Consider the following 12,841-nt stretch of genomic DNA (forward strand, 5'->3'; position numbering starts at 1 on the left):
GATGATTTGCTTGTTCAGAAAGATGAGAAGCTGTGGCAGTATGACTAGAAAAATCATCCAGAAAAAAAGCCAGCCCAGATGCCCTCTATTTTGGGGTGGCTTTACCACTGTGGTTATGGCATGAAATACTTTCTCCATGCCAATACAGGCACAAACACTTGTTCTCTCAAATGCAGAGAGAACTGGGGCATGAATTCATCGACATAAAGGAAAGGGCAAACAACGAAGAGGCTAGGCAACCATCCCAAAAGTATTATGGTGAGAACTTAGCAATACCCTAACAGGTTTCTTTAACTCACAATATCAGACCAATTGTAGAGAAATGTGTGGTTTGTCCTTAAAGACCTTAACACAAATCCAGTCTTTTACAAGCAAGTCTGTGGATGGGCCTGCTCTGTCAACATTTAGTGTTTGGGATCTAATGTGAGAAAAATAGGAGCTATGAATGGACATATCAACACAGAAAACCTGTGTTGATGACAAACTACTGGGATTCTTAGTTTTATCAATAATACAGTGTTTGTAAATGGTTTTTCTCTTGCATTGAAGGATAAAATGGTAATAGTGACTGTACACTAAGCTTTTGCTGGTAACTGATTATGTATTTTTTTACCTTAATGTTACGTTGTTTTTATATTGTCCTACCTTTGATCGGGAAGGCAGACAGGAAGCCAGATCTTGCTAAAGTCTGCTGGAGTTATCTGCAGATGTATAGTGAATTTTGGATTTCTATAGGCTCCCCTAATGCTGAGATCACTGTGAAACAATGCGGTATTGGGCAGTGAAACTGCAGATAACACAATATTTCAAGGAGTATTTAATCTTTGGTTATAATTCATTATCAATTTTAATAAGTACTTGAAATCTGCCACACAAGACACAGATCTGGGTTTTGCCTTTAGGTGCTTACATCTAGAAGGATGAAGGTCAGACAAAGGCATGCCAAGAGATTCAAAGGGTAATGATAAGTTAAGGCATTTAAAACATATTTTAGCACAAGTACCACATTGCTATTTTATTATTTGAAATACCTTAAACTTTCTGTTGCAATAAGCAAGTAATATTTCATAGATATAAATTAAAACCATGATATACAGGCTTCTAATGGCATCATCATTATGAAATACGACTTTACATTGGTGCTGGCCATGATTGTTATTCTATATATATTGGGAGAAAAAAAAGTACACATACACACACACGCACGCGCGCTTTTTGTTAAGATACTGTTTCCTAGAGGCAGTTTTAGTAGAATAATTGGATGGATAGCAGTGATTGATCATACAAGGAAATATCAACCCACAACTATTTTAGTTATAGATATGTCATTATGGGAGAAGTAGCTGTAGGGCAAATTTGCTAGTGTTAAACAAATTCATAAAATTCCCGATACCTTTAGATGCATTTGGGAATGAGAAAGCATATATTTGCTCATTGTTTTATGTCACTGTCTGAAGAGGTATCAAGCCCAAAGGGAAGTTTCTCCTAGAGCCAGTTAAATATGATTTATTGTATTTGTCACAAAGTCTTTAGATGAGACAGTTCACACAGTTGTAGGAATTAATGTACCATACAACCTCTAGGTTCATTGGCCTGTGATTATAGTTGGAATATCTGTTTTGTAACTTTAGCCTCTTGGTACATTTTATTGGAATGTGTTTAAGACAAGAATCTTATTGATGTAATAATTATGAAAAGTTGGGGGAAGAATTTTCTGATAAGGTCATGAGAACTATACCCATAATGCCTGCCTTGTAGCTATACAGGTTTCACAGATGTAGCCACCTGCATAGTTTTGTGTGTAGGTTGCAGATAATATGCACATCTCTTAGGAAATGCAGGGTTTTATTCTTGCATTTAAAGCAAATGCAGCACTTTGGCCTGGATTTATCACATCTCGTTTTAAGCACCTCTTCATATGGACTGCATGGTGTTTCTAAAGCAAATTTTTATAACACTGTAGACCTTATTATTTCATGCATCATCAATTCTCTCCTTTTTTTTCCCCAGTCCGACAACAGCCCTGTACAACGATGACAACTATTCAGACAGAACAATGCTAGGCTAGGCTAGTACTTAATATATTCTTGGCATCCTTAAGTCATGTATTACATTGCTCTGTTCTGAAAATTATAAATCTTACTGTCTACTTCTTTTCACTCAAGTGCCTCCACCCATTTGTTTTGGGCTTTACAGCTATAAACAATGAAAGGAGGTAAAATCATGTGATCAGCCAACTCCTTATAGATTATTAATAAGTGCTTGCCTAACAGTCAGCAGTCTACAGGGTAGGACTGACTTGCCTCAGAAATTTTTCTTCAAACAAAATCTGAAGCTCCATAAACTAAGGTATCTCTAGAAAGGAAAAGAGATCACAGCTTGTGGCTTTTTTTTGCCTTTTCTTCTGTAGCCCTGAGAAGAAGGTCCATTAAAAAATGGGCCATTGGCCATTACTGATCATTTTAAAACCCTACATTCCAAATCCAAATTAAGCTCATATTTGCTTAGATGTAGGAAGAAGCTTCACAGTGTCTCCTGGCAGAAGATCTGTAATAAGATGTGAAAGCTACACTAACTCACCTAGTGTTTAGTTAAGGGGAAAATAGATGTACGGGTAATTTCTTTCTGAACAGAGCTAATTACCTGTTTGCTTACCAGGGATTAATTAAAGTTTTATTTTTTTTGGGGGGGGGAATAAAGGCATATGACAAATTATTAACGAGAAATGCATTAAGAAAATCTAGGGTGAAAGTGTATAAATGGCTAAAGTTCAGGAATGTGAAAGATAGTTTCTGGAAAAAGTCTGCAATCCTTGGAGCCTTGGAGTCGTTGAGCCTACTTCCTAGAGGAATGAAAGAGAAAGAAATTGCTGTGCTCTGAAAATCCAAAATGCATCTGATCTTGTATCATGCCCTATAGGAATCAAACTGGAATGTGCTTTTTCAAATAGCAAGAGATACCACATTATATGCTTTCAGAACATTGTATGAACAACTGATAATGCTAGTCTGCAGATAACTGCTTTGGGAAGCCTAATGCACTTACCATTTTGGAGCTAAATTGCATCAATATGTTTAGTCTTGAATAACTTTGTAAAATTATTGCAGAATATTGCTGTCCAGTTGCACATGCAAGTGAAAGGTCAGCCTGGACTGAAATGCTGGATGTCTCCTTTTAACATGACTCTATTTAATAATAGACTAATTTTTTCTATTTTAATTTTTGGACTTCGCTGTTTGTGAATTAAGAAATAACCAATGGATTTTGCATATCTAAACAGTTTTATGTTCAAAGCAGCAAGGACATTTCTGAACTTTATTCAGTTATCTCTAGAGTTTCAATTCTAAATGGTGAAGAACTAAAGCTACAGGCATATAATAAATCTGTTACTTGGTTTTACCAAGTTGAATCAGCTGAATACCCACCAGCTAAATTATGCAGTCCAGTGAAACTTCCATCTGTTTGCTGATTTAAGGATGTAGACTGACACTGCATTTTATTTGTTTATTTGTACTGTGTACAATGGTAGCTCAGTCCCTGGTTGAGGGCTCAAGTTTTCATGCCAACATCTTTGGTAAATATGGTTTTGGACTGATTTTGGCAGTAAAGTTATGAAAAAGTTAATGTTTTTGATATTGAAAACTGTTTCTATTTTTGTTTTCTTTTAAATAAAGGTATGGTCCATGGAGGTCTACAGTACCTAACGATGGTGTTTTAAAAGATGACATTTCATTGTGTATTGCCAGTCTTTGGCCAGTAAAATGGCAATGAGCCTTTTCTAACTTGTAATAGGGTATCTACCTGGGGAAGGCACTGCAAAATTACAAAATATGCCACATCCTGACCTGCAGCAAACTTTGCTCATTTGAGACTTGTGGCCTCTGTCATGCTGTAGACATGCTGATAGCTGCCAAAAGGCATGAATTTTAGAAAAATCCAAAGTAAAAATAATGGGAATTAAATTGCATGGTAAGCATTTTGAAAAAATGGAGAAAAAAGCCCTTAATGGAAAGAGATTAAATAAAAGAGATTAATGGAAAGCAGATAACTGAGATATCCTGTGTTGTCTTACTCAACTTTTAAGCTTTGGTTCTGCTTTGTTAACCAGCAAATACAGAAGACAGCCTTGCAGAGAAATTTTGTGCTGGATGACATAAAAATATGTGTTTAATCCAAAATTAGGATATATTCAGCTCCCCAGCCAAAAGTTGCTTCATGGACGTCCCCTTGAATTCAAGTGGAAATCTTCCATTTTATCATGATGCTATTGATGATTCTTTTTCCTTTTCTGAGAAGTTATCTGGTTGAGCACCTTCTTCCAAAGAAAATATATCTGTGCTCCAGTTTTCATTAGCCACAGTTCAAACTTTAAGATGAAGAATGAAATAGTTTCAGAGATACTGATGTCAGTAATGAAATCAGGCTCTACTTTCAATTCATTTATAAGAGAGAAACGTCAGAGTTTGAGCAACACTAAGTGTTTTCTTTTTCTAAACCTTTTGTTATGAACTAAAGCTTTTTTTACACATACCTTAGTTTTATTGGGAGCATTAAAAAGCATGGTCCTTCAACCCTGTAAAATAGTTCAGCACTTTAAGATGAATGAAAATATCAGCCATATAGACTAATTTTGACAAGCACAAGTGTTCCACAAAGCAATCATAAAATTCAGAATGAAAATTGCTCAGAAGAATATTTACCTCACAATGAAGTTGAAAGAGACAAGTCCTATCTTTCCTCTGAAAAAGCCTTCTCATATTTAGATGGAGAAAACATTTCTATGATTGCTCCCTATTTATAATAAGAAAATAAGTATGGCTCACAGTGGTTTCTTTATCATGCCAAGATGATAGACACACTATAGTGTGTCTTGCCTTCATGGACTGGTGGTTCTCAGATGTTTTTGGAATTTAATACTTATTGATGATTAATGCAGTGAGTGACAAATTATCGGGGCTAACTTTTATCGATTAAATACCAGGTTTTCCACTCTGAACACAAAGATCCATCTGTAAATGCTTGAGTAAGCTTTTGCCATTTTACCTTCTTAGAAGGTGAAGTTCATCCTCTTTCTTGATGATCATACTTTTTATGTTCTGCCAGAATTTTGCAAAATAAGAACACAAGTGCCATCTTATTCAAATCTTGCATACTCAAGGAAAACAGTATTTTTATTTGTATTCATAGTTTCATCTAATTATAGTAGGAAGGAAAAAAAAGGATCCTGTTTTTATTCTCTCTTTTTTTCTTTGTTTACAGACAATGTTTTCGTGTGTTTTGACATTTTATTATTGAATAAAGAAGCTTCAGCAACATATTTTTCAGCTGTTTACGCAAGAATTGACTTCTCTCGTTATTAGCTGTGAAGGACATTGTGAGAATCCCCAGTTGTATGGCAATTCATGGTCAGAGCAAATGTCCAGCTTACATGTTCTCTTGCCTCTAATACCCTCATTTGAAATCTCCAGAAGAATATTATTGTTTCTTCTATTTTTTCAGTTTGCTTAGTTCCCTCTTTAAAAAGTTGATCCGAACAACCGGAGAGACTTACTTTTTTAAATAACTATTTTTAGTGAGGTAATGCTGAAATGGGAAAGGTTATGTTCATTATCTATTTAAATAACAATGTTGTACTGAACTACTATTTTTTTTCCTCTCTTTTTCCCCTCAATCCCTGTAAAAACTATGAAATGGAAAATAGAATCGTATTTTCATATAATATTGGAATTAAAAAAAAGAAAGGTTTCAACAGTGTCTGAAATCTCACTTTTTAATAACTTGAATCTTGAGAGACTCTGGCTCATCAAAGAAATGTTCTTCCATCTTCTTGTTTTCTTTGCAACTGCTCATTCACAGTAAAATTTTAATGCCAGATATTGCTGAAATTCAATATTAAATCATAAGGAAAACCAAGACTATGTTGATTTTGTATTCTGCAAAAGTTGACAGTGTATGACTTGAGAAAAAACAAAACAAACAGTTTGTCAGTCAAGCAACAAATTTTACTCTCCCAGTTTCCTTATACCAGGGTCCCAACCACGTAGTCCCAACAGCCTCTCTAGCTTTATATACCCACTAACTTCCCAAAGTAGCTGAGGACCTACCCACTTCCATCCTTGTCTTTCACACCTTACCCTTAATTCCCTTACAAAGCATCACTGTACTTACTAACCACATTTATCCTGTCTCATCCTGCTCTCTTGTCCTGGAGCTGGGAAGCACAGAGAGTCTGATATGCTGGATACCTGTAACTGTGGTGTGCCACAGAGAGGCAGAATCAACCTGTGTGCCAAAAATGGCATAAGTCCACTCCCAAATACTTGTGTGCAGGCCCCTACGAGGAGTTGGAAGGCAGGTCTAAATACCCCTCCCACCATCTTTCAGGAGAGAGGCATGGCTTTGAAGTCAGGGACCCTCAGAGCTGGAGATGAGCTTACAAGAAAATAATGTCTTCACTGTCTTCCAACATGGACTCCGTTGTCTTTTAAATTTTCTGCTGAGAGCACTTTTGTATGGGTTATCTTCAGACACTCCCTGAACTAGGGAGATGTGGCTGAGAGTAACTATGGGTTTGAGTGTTTGGAATAGCTCAAGAAGGAGAGGTAGGTATAGTCCAGGTCTGACTGCAGATGCTAACAGTGCATTTTTCAAGGCAGTAATATTCCCTGTGTGATTGGAAATTCAGTGACCTCCTGGAAATACCTATCACTCAGGACTTTTCTTCAAAATGAATGGAAAATGCTTCTTGTGTGCAAGATTCAGCATGAAAACATCTCTGGGACTCTCTCACTGGCCACTTGACAGGTAATAGAGCTGCTGCTGGCACTTTCAAACTTGCACTTCTCCATAGCTGGTAATGATACAGCAGTGAGATGTGATCATAATGATACGTAAGTGAGAGTAAATTGCCTTTACAGTTTTGCTGGAAAGTAACTGATCTGACCAGCATATGTTGTTTATGATTGACTTAGAAAGCAGATATGTCTCAGAGATGTCTCTTCAATGCAAGACCCTGAAAAAATATAAGGAAATATACTTTACTTCTGAAAATAGCCACAAATCAGCATCTGCTTCCTCTAAACACAACATAACTGATACACGTTGCAAAAAGGGACTTTGGGAAGTCAAAGAAGAGTCAGGTTTTCAAATCAGTAGTGGAAAAAGTTGCAGTCAACTCCAGGAAGGAAAGAGGGGGGAACATGCTCCTGTATGCAGCAGGTGTCAGAGTGTTCTTGCAAAGGTGATTCTGCTTGTTGCATACTGGTGAAGAAGCATGAGCATTAAAGAAGGTCCTGCATGGTCTCAAAACTTTCAGAAGCAGAGCTCTGCTTTCTGAACTGGTACAAAACTGAAATGGGATTATAGTTGTGTGGCATCTACTAAACGAAAATTTCTTCTTCCCCTGCTTGTTACTAGAACTGTCTTCCTCAGAGTTTCCTCTGTTTCTCATGAACGGGACTCCAACATATTTCCCCATTAACTGGGAGGGCAACATTGTCTTTGCTAACTCCAGTGGGACATTCTTAGGTGGTCTGTTGAAGACTGGTTTGGTCGCATGGTAATGCAATCTTTCTTTTTAATTTCTGGTTGCCAGGTGCCTACAAAAGGAGTTAATGGTACTTTTAAATACTCTCCTAATATCATTTTCCTTAGAAAACAAGGCCTGTAGTTGCTTGGGTGGCATTTGTGCGCAGGCATAGTCCAGTTCTGTGAAAAGGAGGGGAAGTAATCATCAGGGAATCTCTCCATTAAGAAATGTTTCTCTTTACTAATGCAAAGAAGCTTAAACAACTGAATGGATTTTTTTCCCCTGATAGACCATGAACTGCACCACTGTATTGCTTCAGACAAATTTGACTAAGAAAAAAAGCACACAGAGAAGTCTGCTTGAGATTAATTTTTTTAGCAGAAAACCCTTTCAGTGTTAGATTCTGCTGTTCTTGCATAGAAAAAAAGCAGAATGCAATATTCCAAATGCTATGGTAGATCTTCATTCAGTCCAATACACAGAGTTAAGGAGGTTTTCAAGTCACAGCTGCATTTCTTTTTTTCTCCTCCTAGGTCTCTAATACTGGAGCTACCTCAAGTATCCTGATTTCACTCCTTCCCCTTGCATGCAACAGTCAATATTAGTAAACTGCACTTATGATCTATATTAAAAATGATACTTTACAGTTGCAAAAGGCAATTTTACAAGATCCCTAAACAAATAATGACTTTAAAAACTCAGATAAAATAACAGAAAGCCTGCCATCTTCCCAGAAGAGCAGAAGCTCTGACACACCTACAAAAAGTTTCATGAATACAAACAGAGAGATTAATTGCTTAAAATATTCACGGGCTATTTATTAAGTATTTCTGACTGTTCTGGCATGATTATTTCTCTCAAGGCTAAATGCAGTTCAAACAACTGAAAAGAAATACAGCAAAGAATGAGCGCTTGTTTATTGCCTGACATGCTGCCACAGGAACATGCCTGCAATGTACATCTAACCCTCCAGATGGCCCTTAGAGCAGGTTGGAGCGATTTGCTGTTGAAAAGACTTTGAAGTACGGCCTAATAATGACTCGATTAGCTCAGATTGACTCACCGAAGCAGCTCTGGGTTATTGAAATACCTCTGTGGCGGAGCTCGTGGAAGAGGCATGGCTTAGTAATGCAAAAGAAGGTGATGGCAAGGAGTCTGGATCAGCATTGAACCAACACTGCAGACCGGGAGCAATGTACTCCCAACAGTGATGCCGTTGGTCTGATCCTGTGAAGAGAACAGGCAATTTGCCACTGCTGGGTAAAATTTTCACCCCGGTGGAGTTCACAGACTTGTGTGTGCCCGGGATGACCCCTTATTTTTTGCAAAAATTGTATTAACCTCCATACAGTTGTAAAAAACCAACTGATTTATTCTTGTTTCTTTGGAGAATTATGCTCTTCCTTCTTGATTTTTTGCAGCTTTTTGGTGATTTTCATTTCCTCTTGCTGACCTTTTCTTAGAGTGTCTTCATTTTCCCCAGAAATGTTTCTGGGATATGTGATTTTTCCTTGTGCAAAGTCTGTGTGAATCTTTTAAAGTGTTTGGGGATTCAAAAATGCATTACAGAAGCATAAAATAATATTGTAGTGATAATAGCAGGTTGGGGGAGAATTTAATAGGATAAGAGGTAGCAGCTTTTCCTTTGTTATGCTGGGAGTGTTGCAGTATGAACTTATGCTTTAGAAAGAACGCACAAGTAATGAAAGCCATAACAATAATATCTGCCCATGTGCATTTCTGCTGGTAAAGAGAGCATAATTCCTCTGATAGCAACCGTGTGCAAATCTTGCACAGCCTGTAATTATCTGCGCAGCTGAAGTAGCCTTGTGCCGAGCTGAATCTTGATCTCACAGCCATTTGTTTTTGTCTGAGGCAGAATTTTCCTTTCAGCTTTATGAATAAGGTGATCGTGTTAGCCTTGAGAGGATATTCTTTTTGCTGGGGGATTACATTACACTAACAAAACAAATTGCCATTGTGAGAAAAGAGTTTTGTTTGGTAGAAAAAAAAAAAGTTTTAAGTCTCTGCAAAGGTACCGTAAATCTTTATACACTTAGGTGTATGTGTTGTGAGCAAAGATACTTATATGAAAATATGAAAATGTTGGCACTTTTTAACTGAGTTCTGCTGTTTTGATTTTTTTTCTTCCCTTAATCTGTGGCAAATACATGTGGAGGCATTGCTGCATCAAATTTCAAATCAGCCTCAGTTTGGGCTTCATCTGAAAAATAGTCACAGGAATATCTTTACAACCTGAATAGCTTCATTGAAGTCTCTGAGGCTGCTGGCATTACTCACATGAGTAACTTTGTGCTTAAACTGGTTTCTGTGCCAGCTGCTTACCAACTGACTGTGGATAGCACTAATAGTTGCATAAAGGGGGAGGTACTTAGAAAAAATACAGATGTATTGGATGGGAGAGAAAGGGTTGAAAGGCTGAGAAAGGCCCTTTTTTGCCCTTCTCCCCTCCCCAAGCAGCACTCAGCACAGTGAACTTACCCCTGCTCACCAGCTGGGTTGCAGCCATGCTCAGTTCTATATTCCAACCCACTTTGACCTTGCAGGGCTGATTCAGGGCTTCCTAGCAAAGTAAAAGTGAATCCTTTTAAAGACAAACCAAGGATGAGGACAAAAGCAACCCAAAATCTGTCCCAGAACAAGAATCTGTTACAAATAACTAGCTGAGAGCTTATAAACTGGGCCTCCTGCTTCTGATGCCACTCAAGAAGATGGAAAAGGCAACTTCTGCTGCTGGAGAGACCTTCATCTCATCTACCTTGATCCTCCTCATGATTGTAGAGGCAGCAGCAGCTGTAACCAAGCTCTCTGTATTTAACTGTGCAGGTGGGAGGCAGAGTGCAGTATATGTTAGCTAGCTGTGCTGGCAAAGACAAAAATCTAGCTGACTGAAGTAGATATGGAGGTAGGTTACTTACTCTTACAAAGGTGCCTTGAAGAAGTCTCTAATCCTAGGCAGTAGTTTAGTTTGCCTGTGCCTGAAGTTGTTATGCAGCTCTGTTGCAAATTAGCAGGTATAGAAATACAGGCTTTTTCAAAATATTAGTGTCCTCTTTTACAAATCCATGAATGTGTACCTGCCCTTTGAAATGGCTTAGACATTAATTTTTTTGGAGTCTAATGGCAAGGAGCCTGTTTTGGATTTCTGCAAATTAACATTGCATTAATGATGTTCTGCATAATAAGAAGTGTTAATATAATAATAACAATAATAATATGTTCTGCATAGAATAAGACAGAAATATTAGCTATGGTATTTTAAGCAAGAAGGTCCAAAAATTATGGCTGTGCAGCAGCAGCCTGTATGTAGGCAGAGTTGGCAGAGTAGTGCATGAGAGCAGATTTTGATGTGGGCATGTAAATTCCTTGTTTTGAGCATATGTTGGAGTAGCATAATGTTAAGGTGCAATATTCAGCAATCTAGTTTAGGGAAGGGAGATTCAGTTGGTGGATAATGAGGAAGGAGAATTCAGATTCAAAAACATCCTCTCTTCCACCCAGAAAAGCAGTCTGTGTTCTTTGTCATTCATACACTGAGTGTATTAGGAGTTCAGAAAAAGGCACGACCAATGCCTTCAAATGGGGAAGGGAATATAGCTGCTCTAAATCACACTAAAAAGAGAACAGTTGATAGAAAACAGCAATAGACATTGCCAGGGCCATCCTTGCATTGAAAAGCTGTCAAGAATTTCTTAACTCGCACCATTGCCTGTTGCATGTGTATGGTCAAATTAGGAAATCCAAATTACCTTTGAAGTAATCTTCCTGAGTGAGATATTCAGTATTTGGTTCTTGAGGGATTTACCATGATGACATAAAGGTCTGAGAGTCACATTCGCATTAAGACCACATTATATTACTTCAACCCCAAAGTAGGTATAAATGTAATTGTGTTATTCTCTTTAATTGCATAAAAGAGAACAAAAAGCCCCTGTTTGTCATTTAAAAAAATGTTTAAATTTTAATCTTTTAAAATCTTTTTCCCTTTTTCTCCTCTGTATATGCATTTCCTCCCTTCTCAACACTGCTGATTTTCTTCATTTTTATATATAACCAGTCCTATTCGAACTGGACTGTTTATTGGCTAGCTGATATTACTTAGTATACTTTCTAATCCAACTGTTAGGCAGCTGACAAAGCAGACTCCTCTGATGTTTCCTAAGCAATGTGCTCGAAGCAGCTTTGCTCACCCAGAGGCATTGCTTTTCAGAGTCCTTTTGGGATGTTGGTGTGTACGTGCTGACGATGCTGCAATGTTTTTCATATGTATTGGTACGTGTGCGGGGGCTCCTCGGCATTAAGGTACTCCTTTGCTTGCACCGAGTGAAGCCGCGCTGGGCTAACGGGCAGCCAGGAGGAGATTAGCTACCGCCGCCACATCTCCGGTGCCTCTTTCTGACCCCCTCCGCGAGCGAGACGGGTGACTGACCGGCAGCCCAGCTCTGGAAGTGCCACGCGGATAACCCTGTGTATTTCAGTGAACTCCCTTTGATCTCGGTTGCTGCTAATCCGCAGAGCTGCGTAGCTCCGAGGCTGAGTCGTGAGCCGCTCTGCCACTGCTGCAGCCTCTCGGCAGCCTCGGAGGGCAGGGGACGCAGCCGCTCACCCACCTCACCCACCAAATATGCACCGGCACCTTCACGCTCTCTGCTTCACGGGCGGCTTTTTCCGAGAAGCTCGCCCTACGCAAATTTCCACTTAGAATATCTAAAATGGATAGACAACACTGCTATCTTGTCTTCTCTTCTTGCTATTAATAGCATGTGTAGTCAGCACCTTTGGGCATACGGGCTATAGGCATTGTCATTTTCTAGGGATGCTCGTCATGCCTTGCCCTTGGCTGCATCAGTGATTCTTACCTACTTTAAGGTGCGATGGCACTGATTACGTGCTTGCAGGGTGATTGCTCTGGGCCCTGACGTCCTTTTGAAGTGATGTGAAAAAATGAAGAGTACCTTACCTGCTTGCTGAGTATCTTCTGTACTGTGAAAGGTGAAACAAAGGCTGTCTTTCTAGCTCAAATTCTGCTGTCCAGTAAAAAGATCAATTCCCTGTATTAACAGCAAGATTTTCAGGCTGAAATTTCCCCCTGTTATAGGAAACAGACCAAAGGAATGATGCACAGCCCAGGAGAAGTATTCAGAATAGCATTTGAAAAGAGCACAGCAGCTTTGGCTAGGAGCGCCCCAACACTTCGTGCTTACTGATTGTGAAGTGCTCTTGGTGAAGAACAGCTGAAGAACAGGTTTAGTGCCCTCCAGGATGAGGAGGAGATTGACATGGCTGCAAGGG

This window comes from Apteryx mantelli, chromosome Z (genome assembly GCF_036417845.1).
Source record: "Apteryx mantelli isolate bAptMan1 chromosome Z, bAptMan1.hap1, whole genome shotgun sequence".
Taxonomy (NCBI): Eukaryota; Metazoa; Chordata; class Aves; order Apterygiformes; family Apterygidae; genus Apteryx; species Apteryx mantelli.